Source organism: Hemiscyllium ocellatum, chromosome 2 (genome assembly GCF_020745735.1).
Source record: "Hemiscyllium ocellatum isolate sHemOce1 chromosome 2, sHemOce1.pat.X.cur, whole genome shotgun sequence".
In the NCBI taxonomy this organism is placed as follows: Eukaryota; Metazoa; Chordata; class Chondrichthyes; order Orectolobiformes; family Hemiscylliidae; genus Hemiscyllium; species Hemiscyllium ocellatum.
The window spans coordinates 112,926,672-112,945,918 of NC_083402.1; positions in this window are offsets into that span (position 1 = coordinate 112,926,672).

The window sequence follows — 19,247 nt, forward strand, 5'->3', positions numbered from 1 at the left end:
AATGCTGAAGGAGACCATTCAGTCCATAATGCCTGTGTCAGCTCTTTGAATGATCTATCCAAATAGTCCCACTGCTCTGCTTTTCCCAACAAGAGTGAATTAACCACTATGTTAAAACAATGCATTAGTAAATTTTTTGCAGTAACCAATGTACAATCAAAATAAATTATTCAGCCAAAGCTCTATCTGCTGCTAATTAACTATTTAGGTTTGATCATGAATAAACAGAGGATTGGAAATGTCTTCTTTGCCATGTTGGAGCTGATTAAATTTAAACCAATTAGTACATGCCACATTTCAAACAAATCCCTTTCCTGAGTGGCCCAAGTGGCCATCTGACTTATGAACGGACATTTATAGGCAACCAAATTGTTTATATTGGTGAACCAAGCTATAATGAAGAACCAAATCATACATGTAACAGTGTAAAGACATTAAATTCAAGAACTGTAAAAAAGTAACCAGTAGAAGTATTGCACATTCCATTTTTCTTCCATACATTTCAACACCTTTCATCTCCAGATGTCCATCAGTACATCAGATATTGTATTTTCATTCCCATTCAATGCTACTGTACAATATTGTCCTGGGCCTTTTGCACCACCATCATCCAAACTTTTTGTAATAATTGACATTTTCCCCTATCCTGACTTCCAAAGTTCATTATCTTCATGCATTGGTAAACATCATCAATGTAAGATAAATTTCCTGTCTCCAATATCATCTTAGGATCTGTTTCAACATGTTTGTCTTTGAGATTAGGAAAGTTCCTGGTTCAAGCCTATTCAATAACTTACATACATAACTTAGAGTGACAGGGTTGGTGCAGTTGTAGTTGATATGCTATAGTTTCAGAGGTCCTCATTCATATGAATAATTAAATGGAGGTCCAAGCTCTCTTTTCAATAAAATGACATGCAAGTGCATTGTACCTTTTAACATCTTAAAGTGTTTTATAGCCAGCGGAAGTACTTTCAAGTATAGCCATTGTTGTACTGTGAAGATTGATTTTCCTGTTGTTTTGACAATTGATCTGTATCCACCCACAGATGCTGTGTCTTTTTTTCCATGAGGCATAATCCAAACTATGGACTTTACAACTATCTTTCCGAATATCTTTTTATCTGAGTATATGATGCCTTATGCTGTGTGCTTCCATGGTCACCTCCCTGACGAATTCCTTGTTCAGTATGCAGGGGTCACTCATGTGAACCTGTTATAATCCATTGTAGAGTCCAATGACTTCAAACAAGAGATTTGAATTTGCAGTGATCAATTTCAATAGCCATGATGTGGAAGTCCCAGCGTTGGACTGGGGTGGACAAAGTTAAAAATCACACAACACCAGGTTATAGTCCAACAGGTTTGTTTGGAAGCTAGTACTTCTAAATAAACCTGTTGGACTATGACCTGGTATTATGTGTTTTAACAATTTCAGTAGAGTGTCCAATCTGCAAGTCTTAAGACTTTTACTGCAACAAACAAGTTAAAACCAATACTAACAATTGGAGAAAACAGTTAATGGTTTGAGTCCAGTGACCCTTTCTTACTGGACTCAAAATGTTTAACTCTGTTTTCTATCTACAGATGCTGCCAAACCTGTTGATTTGCTCTAATAATTTCAGTTTTTGTGTGTTTCAGGTCTCTAGTACCCACAGTTTGTGTTTTTTTCATTCACTAAATAATCCTTAGTAAACAATTAATTCACTAAACTACAGAAAATATGTTTCCCATTTAGCTTTCAAACATGATGGAAAACCATATGCTGAAAATGTGTTGCTGGTTAAAGCGCAGCAGGTCAGGCAGCATCCAAGGAACAGGAAATTCGACGTTTCGGGCATAAGCCCTTCATCAGGAATGAGGAAAGTATGTCCAGCAGCCCTACCTTTTATCTTAGCCTGCTGGACACACTTTCCTCATTCCTGATGTAGGGCTTATGCCCGAAACGTCGAATTTCCTGTTCTTTGGATGCTGCCTAACCTGCTGCACTTTAACCAGTAACACACTTTCAGCTCTGATCTCCAGTATCTGCAGACCTCACTTTTTACTCGGAAAACCATATGGCACAGTTATACTTCAATGGTCACTCTATGCAGAATTGCAGGTTTGACAGGAACCAGTCCAAAATATGTCCCAGCTTCTCTAATGGGTTCACTTCTCCCTGTTTTATTGAGCCATAAAATCAATTACCAAATAATTTTCACAGAAATCATGAATGGAATGTCAGTAGTAAGGCCTATTGTGGCCTATTATTCTCTGCTCCCCTATCCAACCTTGGACAAAGCAAGTGGAGGCCTTAAATTTCTACAGGATGTGTCTCATCAACAACAGTCATCCTTCTTGCATTTCTACTTGATGGCCCACTTATTCCCTTTACCATCCACACCAGATTCAGCCTTTGTCTCTCTATGAAACATCCCTATCTCTCTCTTACTGCTAAAAAAGTGGGGACTGAAAGTCTGTTGTCTTTGAGCAGAGCTGCTCTTGACTTTATTTCCTGATTGAATCTCCCTTTGCTCGCACTCACTCTTAGCCTAGACCTCACTATCCTCATAGTAATCAAGACACCCAAACTTGTTATGGGTAGATTGTGAAGAAGATGATGGAGATACCCCATTTTACCTCGAATCAAAGATATCCAAAATATCATTACCTTATAAAATGTTGTATTCATAGCAAACTGGTTAGGCTACTTCTGGAATACTGCATGCAATTCTGGTCTACCGACTATAGATAAGATTTATAAACTTGAAAGGGTTCAGGAAAGGTTTATAAGAATGTTGCCATGATTGGAGGATTTGAACTGAAGGGAGAGGCTGGATAGGCTGGGGATATTTTCCCTTGAGTGACTGAGGCTGAGGGGTGACCTTACAGCGATTTATAAAATCATGAGGGGCATGGATAGGGTGAATAATTAAGGTCTTTTCCACGGGGTGGTGGAGTCCAAAAGGAGGGGCAGAGGTTTAAGGTGAGAGGAGAAAGATTTAAAAGGGACCCAAGGGATTTCACACAGGGGCTGGCGCTTGTATGAAATGAGCTACCAGAGGAAGTGGTGGAGGTTGGTACAATTACAACATTTAAAAGGCATCTGAATGGATATATGAATAGGAAGGGTTTATTAGGATACGAGCCAAATGCTGACAAATGGGACTTGGTCAACTTAGGATATCGGGTCGGCCCCCAGTTGGACTGAAGAATCTGTTTCCGTGCTGTGCATCTCTAATGTCGTGAATTGTTCACAATTAATTTGACTGGCTTGAGTCAGCAATTCAAATGGTTGTCTTCCAAACCAGCTTGATGGTTGGTTTACTGACACGTATTGCCATTCCCTTGTATCCGGCCGACTAAAGAGTCAGGGCAATTGTAGCTCCTATTCTTTCCCCAGTGGATTATGGAATCTGAATCATGTCAGCACAGCCTAACAGCACAAGAAAAAGAGCCGCCCATACCGATGCTGAATACCGTCTGCTTTCAGAGTAACCATAATGCCTGTGATATATTCTCTGCCTCACATGAGGACTCAGTGGCCTTTAGTGGTCGGTGGTTTAGTGGTTTCTTGGACAGAGTTTCTTTGGGACTTGCAAAGGAATAAATAAGCATTTCTCGGCTTTGCAAGTGATAACAACAAATAGGAACACAACACTGGAACTGATGAGGCTCAGGAGAGCTGAGTTTAATTTGCAGATTTGGTGAAGTAGATCCTGAAGCTGGGACACCCCCAGTCTCAATGATTCCCCAGGTTCTCCAAGTCCCGAGTTGCCTTTACAAGTGAAAGTTGTCGCCCAGCTGGGTCAGTGTTCAATCCCCATTACATCACAAAGATCAGTTCCTCTCTTCTTTAGTGTCCTATTGGTTGTGCATCATTAAACCACGGTAAAACAGAATGCATCAAATGCTCACCGTCATCTCGTGTACAATCACCAACCCTTGTGGTGGCTTGGAGCGGTTTCCATTCCACTGTGCAAATTGCCAACACTATAGCTTGCCGAAGGCGGGGGGGGGGGGGGAGGATTTCAAGAACCAGTAGCGGACAGTCACCCTCAATAAACACGCAGCACTTTTCCAACCTATAGTGTAACTCTAGACGCTGCCCCTCCCCTTCAAGCATTCAGGAATAAATGTATGATATGTTAGAAAATAAGCGGCCGATTTGTCGGTTTAATGTTCCATTCTTGTCTGTGGTAAAATCCTCCAGCAAAGCAGAATGTCATACTATTAAAACAATTCCCAAAGGAATACACAAGACGTTAATCTCTGGGATAACTTCATACACGGTACCAGTAATTGCCAGAACCCAAGACTTGTGCCTGTGATGCAGAACATATATAGTTGACAAAACGCTCTAAGTAGCCACCCCCACCCAACCAGCTTTCCTTCTCTCTCGGTGTCTCAGAGCTCATTACCTCAAAGTTTTTTTTTGCCCTCGGAAACAAGCTTATTAACCGTGGGATGAATTGAAGGATGATTTATCAATGTGGAATGCTACAGCCGGCTCCACGCCGTCCATTCACAAAGAGGGAGCAGGAAGAGGAAGCAACCTCCTGTGTGATTTCTCTTCCACCGGGCTCAGTTCTGGTGGCGAGCCTGTAGAAAGCGCCAGCGGAACATCTAGTGCAAGGAGCCAAGGAAGCGTCCTCCAAGCTCAGTTTAGGGCGTTATTCCTCTCACATCCCTGCCTCGTTTGTCAGCGACGCAGGGGGAACAGTCCCAGAACTGGTGTCCACCTCCGGGTGATTATCACAGGGACCGTGGAATTATAAACAGCATCTTTGGGTAAGTAGTGAAACAGAACTATTCTGTGTGCGTGTTTGCCTGTGTCTGTCGCCGCTGTTATTGTCGATATTAATACCGACTGCTACAGAACGCTCTGAAAATGCATCTCGTAAGCTTGCCTTTGCTAATGTAACCCAGTTTGGAAGTTCCAGTATAAGAAATGAATACAGCGAAACGGTTTCTAAATGCCTTTCGTGATAGAATACACTCGACATTTGCTCGTACATACAACCCGATTCCACCCATGGGTCCATCTAAGTATGTAGAGAATAAACCCAGCTTACTTTTACTGTCACATTTCCAGCACTATCGGCTGCCTCGCCGTGAGCAACATGGACATAATTCTCGTCAGTGTTTAGATTTTAAAACAAACTGGATTGAATTCTATCGCTGCTGGGCGCGTTCACTTCTGAATCCATCCTAACCTTTTTCGTGCACATTTGCGCTGAGCAGTTTTCACTGCCCAATGTCCAATGAATACACAACACCAGCCTTGCAAAAAAAAACCCTTCTGAAACTTGTTTGAAAATAAATATTTGGTTCCTTACATGTTAATGCGCAGAATATAATGACATGGCTAGTTTCCTAATTTCTTATAGCTCTCTAGCTTTCTGTCATAATGTTGAGTAAGGCTGAGAACTGATCAGAGCTGCCAAAACTGTAATGTTAATGCCAGAGCAGTAGTGATTTATTTTTTTTTAAAAAGTCCATCACTGTTAATGAGCTAACATTTTGACACCTACTGCCTGGAAAGAGTTCACAAATGTCGTCTGGACTTCAAGCAAGGATTCGGTCTGTATCCTAAAATGTGCTGACAACCGATCTGGAAGGATCGTTTCAAATTGCACGATGTAAATAAGGTAAGCAGGTCGCTTTCAGTTCGGATATCTGACCACAACTGACACCACAATACCATCGAACTGGGTGGAGAGAGGGCGAGGGAGCAGAGATTGAGAAAACCAAGCGGTGAAATCTCAATCGACGACATTGCAAATTCGGAGTAAGTAGAGATTTTTTTTTATTTTCGCAAGTTAACAAATCGGTTGGTTTACCGAGAAACTCAAGCCTGGAAAAAGAAAATGAAGCTTGATTTTAAAACAATCAACTTTCGGTTCTCATTCCCAAATTAAGATGTAGCAGAACTGAATGATTGAAATGGCCCTAATTAATCACTAATTGTACTGAATGGATTTTTCTTTAAAAACGCACTCACACACCTCCCAGTTATAGGACATTTGCAGAAAAGACGACGCTAGGAGATGCACTATTCACGTCTTGTACCTACGGGAGCTAATCGCCCCGCCCATACCGTGCGAATGGATGGGGCTTCATTCAACTTGACTGCCAGAGAAGGAAAAGCGGCATTCCTTCTTCCTGCCAGCATCAGAGCGAGCCCTGGTCTCAACCCCTCTATTTAAACCACGTAGGTTCAGTTGGCAGCTTTTACCCGGTCTATCCAGTTGTGATTCTGGACAACGAGTGCTGTTCAGCAAACAGTTATTTTGTGAACTTTCAGAGCTCTGCTAAGCGGTACACTCCAACACACACATCTCAGCTCGTCTTGCAGAGCTCGAATATTGCAGAACAGGTGCCTCCCAACTCCACACCTTGTAACCGTGCGTGCCTTGTGCATGTCAGTTTATGGAGAGAGCATTGCCAATCAGAAACCTTAGCCAACTTATTTGGGGAATTTGGATGTCCTTCACTGTCCATCGACTGCACAAGTATCTTACTAAGCGACAAGACGACTTTTTTTTTTAAATGACCATCAGTTCTGGCGAATTTTAATAAACTGCACTCTGCAGGTGCCAGGGCCGATATCGAGAATTGCAAATACCGTGTTCTTTTTGTCGATTTAGTGCAACCGTCTTTGGAACTGAGATTAGCTACAGTCTAATACCCTGCCGACAGCTATAGGGAAACGCCAGGGGAGCATGACTGTTGGATGCACTGCATTTTCAAGATTTAGTTTGGAAATGGCAGAAATCATTACTCTAACCTCACTTTACCGTCTTCTGCCAGTCAGATTCCTCCCATATTCAGTCCCTGCCTCTGACGCCTGACCATGCCATGATACTTGGCAGAGAGTCATACTTGTGAAGGAGTGTTCCTAGGGAGTCCGTTGCTGTGATATTTTCCATATTAATCGCCCGGGCGGACAGCAGGAACTGCAATTGTTCAGAATTTACGGTATATTACCAGATTACGGGAGAGACAATAAAGGGAGAAAGCAGGCTGCCTTTTAACAGTTTCACCTCCCCTCCTCGCGAAAAAAAAAAGAAATGCCATTGAGACAATTCTTTGCGAAACGCAGTGGTTGCCTTTTCAAAACTAAGACATGGGAGGGAAAGTGGCTCCGAGGGAGTCAGTCTGTCTCAGGTTGTTTGAGCTTACTAATGGGAGTCCCGAATGTCTTGCACAGGGGGAATGTTCAAACCTGCAGCAACGTCTTATTGTGCAAGAGTTATCAATGGTAGGATGTTATTCTTGTTGAGGGAATCGCTTTAAATGTTTGTTCTCAAATTCCTTGATTCAGACTGTTAATCAACAAAGCTGCGAGCAACCTTTAACGTTTGTTAGCGTCCATTTCACCGCGTCTCAACATCTAAGTGCACTAACCACCTGGAAACCCAACTCACCCGTGGGCGGTTCATGAACAGCTAATTTGCTTGATTTAATGAATTTTTGGATGGTTTAAATAGCGCTACATAGTTTGTTACTCCGGTCAAACCATTGGGCGTTCTCTGGCTTCGGGCTGGGTTAGAATTGCAATCCATGTGGATGTTGATAGATACGCCATGTTTTTCGTGGACGTGACTGCTTCTGCACCTCACAGGAAATCTTGGTGTCCAGCGTAGGTGGTCATTCAAACCTGAACCTACTGGAGCCAACCCAAGGTATGAGACTTACAACTTCAATGCGTAACCTAATGTCAGAGAAGGCTCTGTGGCAGCTTTTTACAGGTTCTGAGCCAACATCTCTTCACCACTTAAGCAAGGTACTGCTGCAGCTCACCCAGCAAAGGGCCAGATGTTTTGTCCTCGAATTATCATGAGGATAGAGAACGTGTGGCAATGCCACGGATGTAGTAATCCATAGGCACAGATGGACATTGGTTTGAATCCTACTATTGCAGTTAGTGAAAGTAAAATAAATTGAGCTCTGGAAATTATCTTAATCAACCTGTTACACAAATGTTAATGCACACACCCTTGAAGGAGGTAGGATTTGCACCTGAGTTTCCTGGCTCAGAGGTGGGGACACTACCATTGAACCACCCGGGCCCCAGATTGCTGTATATCAGAGCTAGCCTGTTACAACCATGTATCATTTGTTGCTGAAACTCATCTGATTCATGACCTGGTTCATCTAAGTCCACAGCAATGTGGTTAACTCTTAACTGCTTTCTGAAATGGTTAGGCAAGCTATTCAGTTCAAAGGGTAGTCTTTTTTCGTGTGTGCAGGTGTGAGACACAGTGAAAGACGGCAGGTGTACCAATCCTTATTCAATTTCCACCAGCAGGAAGTAAGGAAACACAAGGGTGGCCAGTGACAAGCAGTGCCCTTCTCAAAGGGCAATGCTGCATGAAGTAAAAAAGTAAAGAGAAAATAGGGATTAAATCAAAATAGAGTTGGAGGGAGAAGTAAAGCAATCCACTCCCTGTGGTTGTTCAAGAGTAATTTGGGATTGTGAATAAATGCTGGCTCAGCTATTAATCGTATATCCCATGAAATGAGAAAAGCAAATAAAATCCCATTGGCTGTTCTACACTTTTCCAATCATACAAAAGACAGTAGGCAATTAATCCCTTAAGTAAAAAATGAGGTCTGCAGATGCTGGAGATCACAGCTGCAAATGTGTTGCTGGTCAAAGCACAGCAGGTCAGGCAGCATCTCAGGAATAGAGAATTCGACGTTTGCTCGAAACGTCGAATTCTCTATTCCTGAGATGCTGCCTGACCTGCTGTGCTTTGACCAGCAACACATTTGCAGAATTAATCCCTTAAGCACATTTCATCTAATTACATTAGTGATGCATGCATCTTAACTCTATTTACCCGTTGTTTTTCCCTTAACATCCTTAAACAAAAATCCACCAAAAATTTTGAAATTGAAGCTTTGAAACTTGGGAGAGTTCCAGATTCTGGCTACATTTTGAGAGGAGATATACCTCGATATCATTCTTGATGCGGTCTCTTCTACATTGGGGAGACTGGACGCCTCCTAGCAGAGCGCTTTAGGGAACATCTCCGAGACACCCGCATCAATCAACCACACAGCCCCGTGGCCCAATATTTCAACTCCCCCTCCCACTCTGCCAAGGACATGGAGGTCCTGGGCCTCCTTCACAGCCGCTCCCTCACACCAGACACCTCATCTTCCGCCTCGGAACACTTCAGCCCCAGGGCATCAATGTGGACTTCAACAGCTTCCTCATTTCCCCTTCCCCCACCTCATCCTAGTTTCAAACTTCCAGCTCAGCACTGTCCGCATGACTTGTCCGGACTTGTCCTACCTGCCTATCTCCTTTTCCACCTATCCACTCCACCCTTTCCTCCCTGACCTATCACCTTCGTCTCCTCCCCCACTCACCCATTGTACTCTATGCTACTCTCTCCCCACCCCCAACCTCCCCAAGCTTATCTCTCCATGCTTCAGTCTCTCTGCTTTTATTCCTGATGAAGGGCTTTTGCCCGAAACGTCGATTTTGCTGCTCGTTGAATGCTGCCTGAACTGCTGTGCTCTTCCAGCACCACTGATCCAGAATCATTCTTGAATAGCCTGCCTCTAACATCAAGGTTATGTCTTAATGTCCAGAACTTCCCACTTTTAAGGAATTGGGGCAGCACAGTTGGCTCAGTGGTTAGCACTGCTGCCTCACAGCACCAGAGTCCCAGGTTTGATTTCAGCCTCGGGTGACTGTCTCTGTGGAGTTTGCACATTCTCCCTGTGTCTGCGTGGGTTTCCTCCCACAGTCCAAACACATGCAGGTCAGGTGAATTGGCCATGCTGAATTGCCCATAGTGTTAGACGCATTAGTTAGAGGGAAATGGGTCTGGGTGGGTTACTCTTCGAAGGGTTGGCGTGGACTGGTTGGGCCGAATGGCCTGTTTCCACACAGTATGGAATTTAATCTAATTAAGTAGTTTCTTTCCATCTGTATGTTTCAAGGATGCAAGATGGTCTTATTGAAACACATTAGACCCTGAGGGGACTTGATAGGGTGGGTATGGAGAAGCCATTTCCTCTTGTGGGGAATACTGAAATGAGGGGACAGTTTAAAAATAAGAGATCTCCCTTTTTAAAACAGGTGAAAGAAAATTTTGTTTTCAGTGTCATTCGTCTGTGATATTCTCTTCCCTAGAAAGCAGAGGTCGATAACTCAGAATATTGAAGGCAGAGTTTGATGGCAGGGGAGTTGAGGGTTATGGGGTCAGACAGGAAAGTTGATAAGAGACCAAAACCAAGTCAGCTATAACTTAATCAATTGCTTCAGCAGGCAGGAGGGTTGAATGGTCTTTTCCTGCTCCTAAGTCCTTACGTCACATGTAATATCAAATTTAATCCTTGACCCCTCAGTTACATCACCTTTTTAATATTGATTTAGACATGAGCTTGCAAGGCCATCTGATTCAATATTACCAAATCTGAGTGAGACTCACCTGTATTCCTGTGATGAGATTTATATTCTTCTGGATTTAGGTTTTGTGAACACTTAGTGTAGTCTATCTATAATTATGTGGCCATATGTTTGAACCATTTTTCATCCTTCAGTTCCAAAGCTTTGTATATTTAATTTTATTTCTTATCCCCTTGCTCAATTTTTCTGATGATTTTCTGATTTACACTATTCTTGTTCTGCTTCTTGGCTTTCTCCAATTTCTTCACTGGGCAATGGTCTTGCAATTATTTACACATATTGCACAATTACAGAAGCTATTAACCAAACTGCCCCAGGCATCTGCTCTCCGCTCAGCAAGAACTGAAATCTCTGCTTGGTCATTACCTCACAATAACCAGTGGCTATTCTCCTAAGTTGGAGGAAGAGATAAAGGACTTCTGTTTGGCACTTTGGATGTTCAATCCCAATGTTAATCACAAAATCTCAAAACTATGCCATCCTTTTTTGACTGGATTGGAACTCAATACTTTGATTGTGAGCTGGAGCACAAATTCATCACTGTTCACCCAATCTTAAAATAAAATCCCTGGAGGGATATACCTGTTATTGGACTCAGCAAAGCATCGTACTTAGTTTCACATTACCTAGTATGTTAATGCATACATGAATAGGCTATTGATAGCAGGAAAAATTATTTTGCTGGCTGAATTACCATTCACTTACTAAAATGTCCCTAAACATTTGTTTATCTCCTACGTGGAAGCTCTGAGCTTGGGTAGCTAGGATGCTAAAGGGAAGAATAAGTACACATCCTGTAATAAGCAAACAGAAACTCCGCAGGTGAACATAGATTTCTCAACAGGTCAATTTGGCAACTCTCATGGTACAAAATTTAACTCTGAAAATGGAAGAGTTTTGGATGAGTTAAATTTAAACCCACAGTTTGTCTTTTCAGTCAACAAACTCAACATTTTGTCATCTGCTTCTCTACCCTATCTTGTCTTGTTTCTCTTATTTCTCTGACTATAAGTTCTGAAATTTTCTGCTGTTTCACCTTTTGGGTCCAAGCTGAAAACCTGGTTCATCCTATCAATCTATATCTTCCACATCATCAAGTGGTATTCTTCCTCATTTTGAAAAGTCAGGTTGAGTTTTGCTCATCTGGTTAGTTGTGGAGCACCAATTGATTTTTAGACACGAGGTCTATAGGGGACCAAGAGTGGCACTGGCCTGAGTTGTTTCTGTGGTGCGTGTCCACTAGCCTCAGAAAACATGAACAGAAGCCCACTCACTGGGCTATTTCTTACTGCACCACCAACTGAAACCATGCAGGAAAGGAGTGTCATAAACTGACCATCAATGGGTGGGCAATGTTGTTGGGCACTGATTTAACACATCAATTCCTGCCTGATTCAGGAATGGCCTCTGGACATCCATTAATTAGAACTTCGCATAATGGCTGCTGGCTATTGAGAGCAGAAATGGGATGAATAAATGTGCTTGCTCTGCATCATCTTATGAACATCTCTTTTGCTTCCACCCAGCAGCAGGGCCAGCCAGCACCTACCTCAGTGTGCGATAATGAATCCCAGACTTAGACTTGTTATGCTGTGGAAGGAAGCCATTTAGCTCATCATGCCTACACTGGTTCTATTAAGTAGTGGAAATCTCCTGCCATTTCCCCACATACTTACATGCCATTTCTATCCTGGTATTCATCCAGTCTCCTCTTGGATGCCTCAATTCACCTGCGTTCACCACATTTTCAGGCAGAGCATTCCATAACCTAAAAGGTTTTTTTTTTCGCCTCCTACTACCCTTGCTTCATTTGCAAATCATTTGAAATGCTGTATTTCCATATCAGGGATTTGAATATAACCCATATTTGCAGATTAAAATCCTTAGTTTGTAAGGGACCTGAATTTTGAAGTTTTGAGGACACCTGATGAAGTCTTTAGTCATAGAGCTGTAAGCATGGAAACAGACCCTTTGGTCCAACTTGTCCATGCTGACCAGTTATCCCAAATTAATCAATGCCACTGGCCATCATTTGGCTCATATCCCTCTAAAACCTTCCTGTTCACATACTTATCTGGATGCCTTTTCAATGCTGTAATTGTGCCAGCCTCCTCCACTTCCTCTGGCAGCTCACTCCATACATGCGGCACCCTCTGTGTGAAAAAAATTGCCCCTTCGATCCCTTTTAAATCTTTCCACTCTCACCGTAAACCTATACCCTCCTCTGCTCTGCGAAAATACCTTGGTCATTCACCTTGTCCATGCCCCTCATGACCTTATAAGCCTCTATAACGTCACCCTTCAGCGTCCAACACGCCAAAGAAAATAGCATCAGCCTATTCAGCCTCTTCTTATAGTTCAAACCCTCCAATCCTGGCCACATGTTTACATCTTCGTAAATCATTTCATGAACCCTTTCAAGTTTTACAACATCCTTCCTAAAGCAAGGAGACCAGAATTGAACACAGTATTCCAAAAGTGGCCTAACCAATGCCTTGTGCAGCCAAACATGGCCTTCCAGCTCCTATACCCAATGCACCGACCAATAAAGCTCAGCACCCAAAATGCTTTCATTACTATCCTGTCTATCCGTGACTCCACTTTCAAGGAACTATGAACCTGCACTCCAAGATCTCTTTGTTCAGCAACACTTCCCAGGATTATACCATTAAGTCTATAAATCCTGCCCTGATTTGCCTTTCCAAAATGCATGTTTATCTAAATTAAACTCCATCTGCCACTCCTCGGCCCATTATCCCATCTGATCAAGATCACATTGCACTCTGAGGTGATCTTCGCTTTCCGCTACACCCCCAATTCTAGTATCATCTGCCAACTTACTAATGATACCTCATGTTCACATCCAAATCATTTATATAAATGACAAAAAGCAATGGGCCCAGTACCAATCCTTGTGGCACATCACTGGTCACAGGCCTCCAGTCTGAAGAGCAACTCTTAACCACCACCCTCTGTCTCCTACTTTTCAGCCAGTTCTGTATCCAAGTGGCTAATTCTCCCTATATTCCATGTGATCTAACCTTGCTAATCAGTCTACCAGATTGGAACCTTGTCGAATGCCTTACAGAATCCATATAGTTAAAAATTACACAAAACCAGGTTCAAGTCCAATAGATTTATTTGGAAGTACATGGTTTCAGAGCAATGCTCCTTCATTAGGTAGCTAGTAGGGCAGAATCATAGGACACAGAATTTTGATCAATTTGATCTTTTACTATAAATTCTGTGTCCTATGATCCAGCCCTACTAGCTACCTGACAAAGGAGCAGCGCTCTAAAAGCTCGTACTTGCAAATAAACCTGTTGGACTATAACCTGGCATTGTGTGTTTTTTAACTTTGTCCACTCCAGTCCATGAAGTCCATATAGATCACGTCCACCACTCTACCTTCATCAATCCTCTTTGTCACTTCTTTAAAAAACTCAAAGATAGTGAAACATGATTTCCCATGCACAAAGCATGTTGACTTTCCCATATGAGTCACTGCCTTTCAAATGCATATAAATCCTGTCTTTCAGGATCCCCTCCAACAACGTGCCCACCACTAATGTCAGACTTACTGGTCTATAATTCCCTGGCTTTACCTTACACTTTTCTTAAGTAGTGGCATCACATTAGCCAACCTCCAGCCTTCCAACGCCTCACTTGTGATTATTGATGATGCAAACATTTCAGCAAGGGGCCATTCCAGGTTCAGTGTGGAAAACGTTGCAATCATCTTAAGCTTTGCTGAATAGTCCAATCTTTTTCTTAGAGAAGACACAGCAGTGGCTGGAGTTGGAACTGTTTCACTCATAGGGTAGAGAGATGACTATTTGCTGGTCGAGAGTTAAGTCATTTTGTTGAGGCAGTGCTGAGGATGCTTTATTCAGCATTTTACCCATTGCTGCTTCAAGCTACCTCTACCAAGCAATCTGCTGTCAAAGTATGCCATGCTTGCCTTTTTTGCACTGGATATCTTCACACGTCCATCGCTTATCTGCAAACATTCTGTGATAGCCATTATACAAATGTTCCTAGATTGGCCCCTCTTTCTGCTCCAAGGAGAAAGTGAGGACTGCAGATGCTGGAGATCAGAGCCAAAAATGTGTTGCTGGAAAAGCGCAGCAGGTCAGGCAGCATCCAAGGAGCAGGAGAATCAACCCGAAACGTCAATTCTCCTGCTCCTTGGAAACTGCCTGACCTGCTGCGCATTTCCAGCAACACATTTTCGGCCCTCTTTCTGCTCCACTCAACTTTGCCTTCTAGAAGAGATCTCTGCATGTTTCTGATCTGATGAAATGGTCAAGCATTTAACCAGTTCTAAAGACAAATTTATATGGTGTTTTTCCCCATTTCAAAGTATAGTCAATGCTGTAATGATTGGATTCTGGGTGTTGATGTCTCCAAGTTGAGAGTCCATTAAAAATAATAACTTGAAGGATATTCCAATAAATCACAGACAAATAAACTGGAACATCTTAGTGCTGAAAGTTCAATTCAACAAAAAGAAAGCTGGTCTAATGGTCACCATGTAGCCACTGTCTGTTGTTATAAATACCAATCTGGTTCATTAATGTCCTTTAGGCAAGGAAATCTGACATCAATATCTGGTATGGCATACATGCAACATCATATCCACAATAACGTAGTGCAATGTTAACTACCCTTTGGGTAATTAGGAGTGAACCAGTGATGCCCACATCCCCACACATGCGTTAAAAAAAACAGCACTGAATGTTATTTACAACTATGTTTGGATGAACTTTGACTTTGCAGCCTGAATCAAATGTCAGAACAAGAACCATGAAACCCTAAATCACCTAGTTATTTTGGTAGGATGGGGAGTGAGAAGGCTGCTTGTATCCCAGCCTGATGCACATGTATACAATTTTCAGCCGAGTCACTGGACAATTACTGGATTGGGAATCATGGCTAATTTGGTAGACTCCATAACCATTGGGAAGTTGAGGCCATTTTGGTGGTAGTACCTGTCATTGACGGTGAGAGGGCTTAACAGAACAGAGACCAGGAATCAAACTTGGTCTGTTATTGATGTTTGTATCTTAAATTCACAATGAGCAATGCACTTTTCGAGGTTCTAGGTTATGTGAAAGTAATATTCCACCATGAGTAGACTCAATTGAAATTAAATTGATTTCACCTCTGCTTAATCAACAATCTAAGTGCTAGCAAAGACTCGATTATATTCTATTATATTTTTGGTGTTTACAGATATCAATCAATCTATATCTCATTTTGCCATTGCATTAGAATGTTCAGTACAATTTGTTAATGCACCAGCACGTGATCTTGAATCAGAAATTTATTTGCAATTATTTTTCACTGATTGCTTAGTAAATGGAATGTGTAATTACAATCTATCTTCAACCTTATTCTGAAACTATTCCTTACTTTCAACTGCGAATACATACATTTTTCTGTTGGAGTTAGCCAGGGGTTGGTGAAATTCATGTTCATCAAGAGCACTTCACTATTCTGAGAAAATTTTGCAGCTAATGAACACAAAATGAAAAATAGTGTTCCTGAAATCTTTTTATAATGTTTTAAGTATGTTCATATCAATTGGCAGCACCATTCCTAAACTATATTTTATTCAGACTATCACAGAATATACAGGCCAATCAACTAATTGGTGTTTATGCTCTGCACAAATATCTCACTGGATGGCCTCTCTGCTCATTATTTTCCATCTAGTTAACTCATGTTCTCTCCAATGTGTCTGTGCTATTCATCTGAATTCCATAGATAGGAAGTTTCAAATCTTACCAAAAGCTTGAAGACATCTATCATGTCATCCCTTGGTCTTTTCAGAGACAAGAATCCAGTCCATTCACCCTTTTCTGATAGGTATTGCTTCTCAGTTCTGGTAGTGACTGAATTACCTTTTATCATCATCAGTACTTCCTCAAAGAACTCATTAAGGCTGACCAAGCACAACCTTTTTTTTAGAATCAGCGTTGACTGCTTTTCATTTTTATTTTGTTTCCATATATTGTTCAATTCTAGCTTTTGAGTAGATACTCTACAATTCCTACCACTGACCCTAAGTTGATTGGTCTGTAGGTCCCAGTCTTGCTGTGTATGGATTTGTCACTGTGAGTCTTTTCAAAATAGCTTAAGTGAGGCTCATTGTTTGTTCAAACACAACATGCATCATAACTATCCCTAACCCTGTTCCAATTTACAAATATAATTTCTAACAACATCCAACAGATTGCAATGTAGAATTGAAAGGGTCAGATTGAATTTGTTTTTTCTAAGACAATGTTACAGCAGGATTAAAAGGTAGGAGACCATAAGTTGACAATTAGCACCAGAGTTGACCCTGAAGATGATCTTGGTAAAAACAGTCGATCTTCCGTAATTACACTGGCACCACTCCCCACCTCTTCCTCTGCTACATTGATGACTGCATTGGCACCACCTCGTGCTCCCATGAGGAGGTTGGGCAATTCATCAACTTCACCAACACATTCCACCCTGACCTTGACTTTACCTGGACCATCTCTGACACCTCCCTCCCCTTCCTGGATCTCTCCATCTCCATTAATGACGACCAACTTGACACTGACATTTTTTACAAACCCACCGACTCCCACAGCTTCCTGGATTACACCTCTTCCCACCCTACCTCTTGCAAAAATGCCATCCCAATTCCTCTGCCTCCGCTGTGTCTGCTCCCAGGAGGACCAGTTCCACCACAGAACACACCAGATGGCCTCCTTCTTTAGAGACCACAATTTCCCTTCCCATGTGGTTAAAGATGCCCTCCAATGTATCTCGTCCACATCCCGCACCATCGCCCTCAGACCCCACCCTTCCAACCGTCACAAGGACAGTACGCCCCTGGTGCTCACCTTCAACCCTACCCCCTTCGCATAAACCAAATCATCTGCCGACATTTCCGCCACCTCCAAAAAGACCCCACCACCAGGGATCTATTTCCCTCCCCACCCCTTTCCACCTTCCGCAAAGACCGTTCCCTCTGTGACTATCTGGTCAGATCCACGCCCCCCTACAACCCACCCTCCCATCCTGGCACCTTCCCTTGCCACCACAGGAACTGCAAAACCTGCGCACACACCTCCTCCCTCATCTCCACCCAAGGCCCTAAAGGAGCCTTTCACATCCATCAAAGTTTTACCTGCACATTCACTAATATCATTTATTGTATCCGTTGCTCCCGATGCGGTCTCCCTTACATTGGGGAGACTGGGCGCCTCCTAGCAGAGCGCTTCAGGGAACATCTCCGGGACACCTGCACCAATCAACCACACCACCCCGTGGCCCAACATTTCAACTCCCCCTCCCACTCTGCCGAGGACATGGAGGTCCTGAGCCTCCTTCACCGCTGCTCTCTCACCACCAGACGCCTGGAGGAAGAACGCTTCATCTTCCATCTCGGAACACTTCAACCCCTGTGCATCAATGTGGACTTCAACAGTTTCCTTATTTCCCCTTCCCCCACCTCACCCTAGTTCCAAACTTCCAGCTCAGCACTGTCCCCATGACTTGTCCTACCTACCTATCTTCTTTTTCACCCATCCACTCCACCCCCCCAACCAACCTATCACCTTCATCCGCTCCCCCACTCACCTATTGTACTCTATGCTACTTTCTCCCCATCCCCACCCTCCTCTAGCTTATTTCTCCACACTTCAGGCTCACTGCCTTTATTCCTGATGATGGGCTTTTGCCCGAAACATCGATTTTACTGCTCCTCGGATGCTGCCTGAACTGCTGTGCTCTAATCAGCACCACTAATCCAGAACCTGAAGATGGCCTGATGCACTTGAAAAACCTAAGGCAATCTTGGAATACTTTTACAATGTTAAAAATGCCCAATGAATGCACAGTGGTTATTGCTAAAAGCTAAATGCCAGGTATAAATTATACTAGAGATATGTGGATAAGAGTTAAATCAAACTTCAGTGATCAGTAATAAAGTACCCATTCTAAAATTTATCAAGGCATTCTTTGAACTACATTCTGTCTATTATTTTTCAGTAATTAGCTATCTCACAGTATAGGAAAAGGTTAATGAAATAATATATCCCCACACTCCATTTACCTATTTGAAAATAAATTTATTTTTGAAATAGTTTCTACTTTTTCATATTTATTCTCTCATTTACTTTAAATTTATTTTGCTTGCAGCTACAGAATAAGCTATTAGTTGACTGAAGCTTTCTCTGCTCTGACTGAAATACTTGGCAATCTCAACTTGAAAACAGCACCCTCTGTTGACCATATATTTGTTCCCTGCTTGAGCTATTCTGATGAACTCTGCTTTTAAGGCTGCTCAAGGGTGAGTGAAGACAGCCCAGGTGCCCTCTCCTCAAATACGGGCCAGTGGTAAAGATTTTCATTTGGAGATGTTCTCAATGGAGGAAACTATTTTCTAAATTCGAGAACACTAGAAAATTTGGATTTCTTTCAAAATATTAATTAGGCCACAAAGTTGGGTTCTGTGACACTGCAAGTGCATGCACCATGGAATGAATCAGAGGGTGACTACCTAAGCCCTAGTGAACACATGACACACCCTCCACCTGATGATGTAATTCCAGTGGAAACATACTGAGTCACTGTACAAAGGCCATTGAGTAAAGGTCTCTCAATATGATGAAGCAGTACTTTAAATGCTGTGTGTCTGTTTGTATGTAGTTTTGGGGTGGAGAGAACACATTTCATCAACAGGAAACTGCAATCATTGTGACCAAGACCTTAACCCCACCTTATGAGGAGGAGGTGAACGCATGGAGAGGTACTCAGGACATGTTCATTTGGACGGGCTGGCTGAGACACT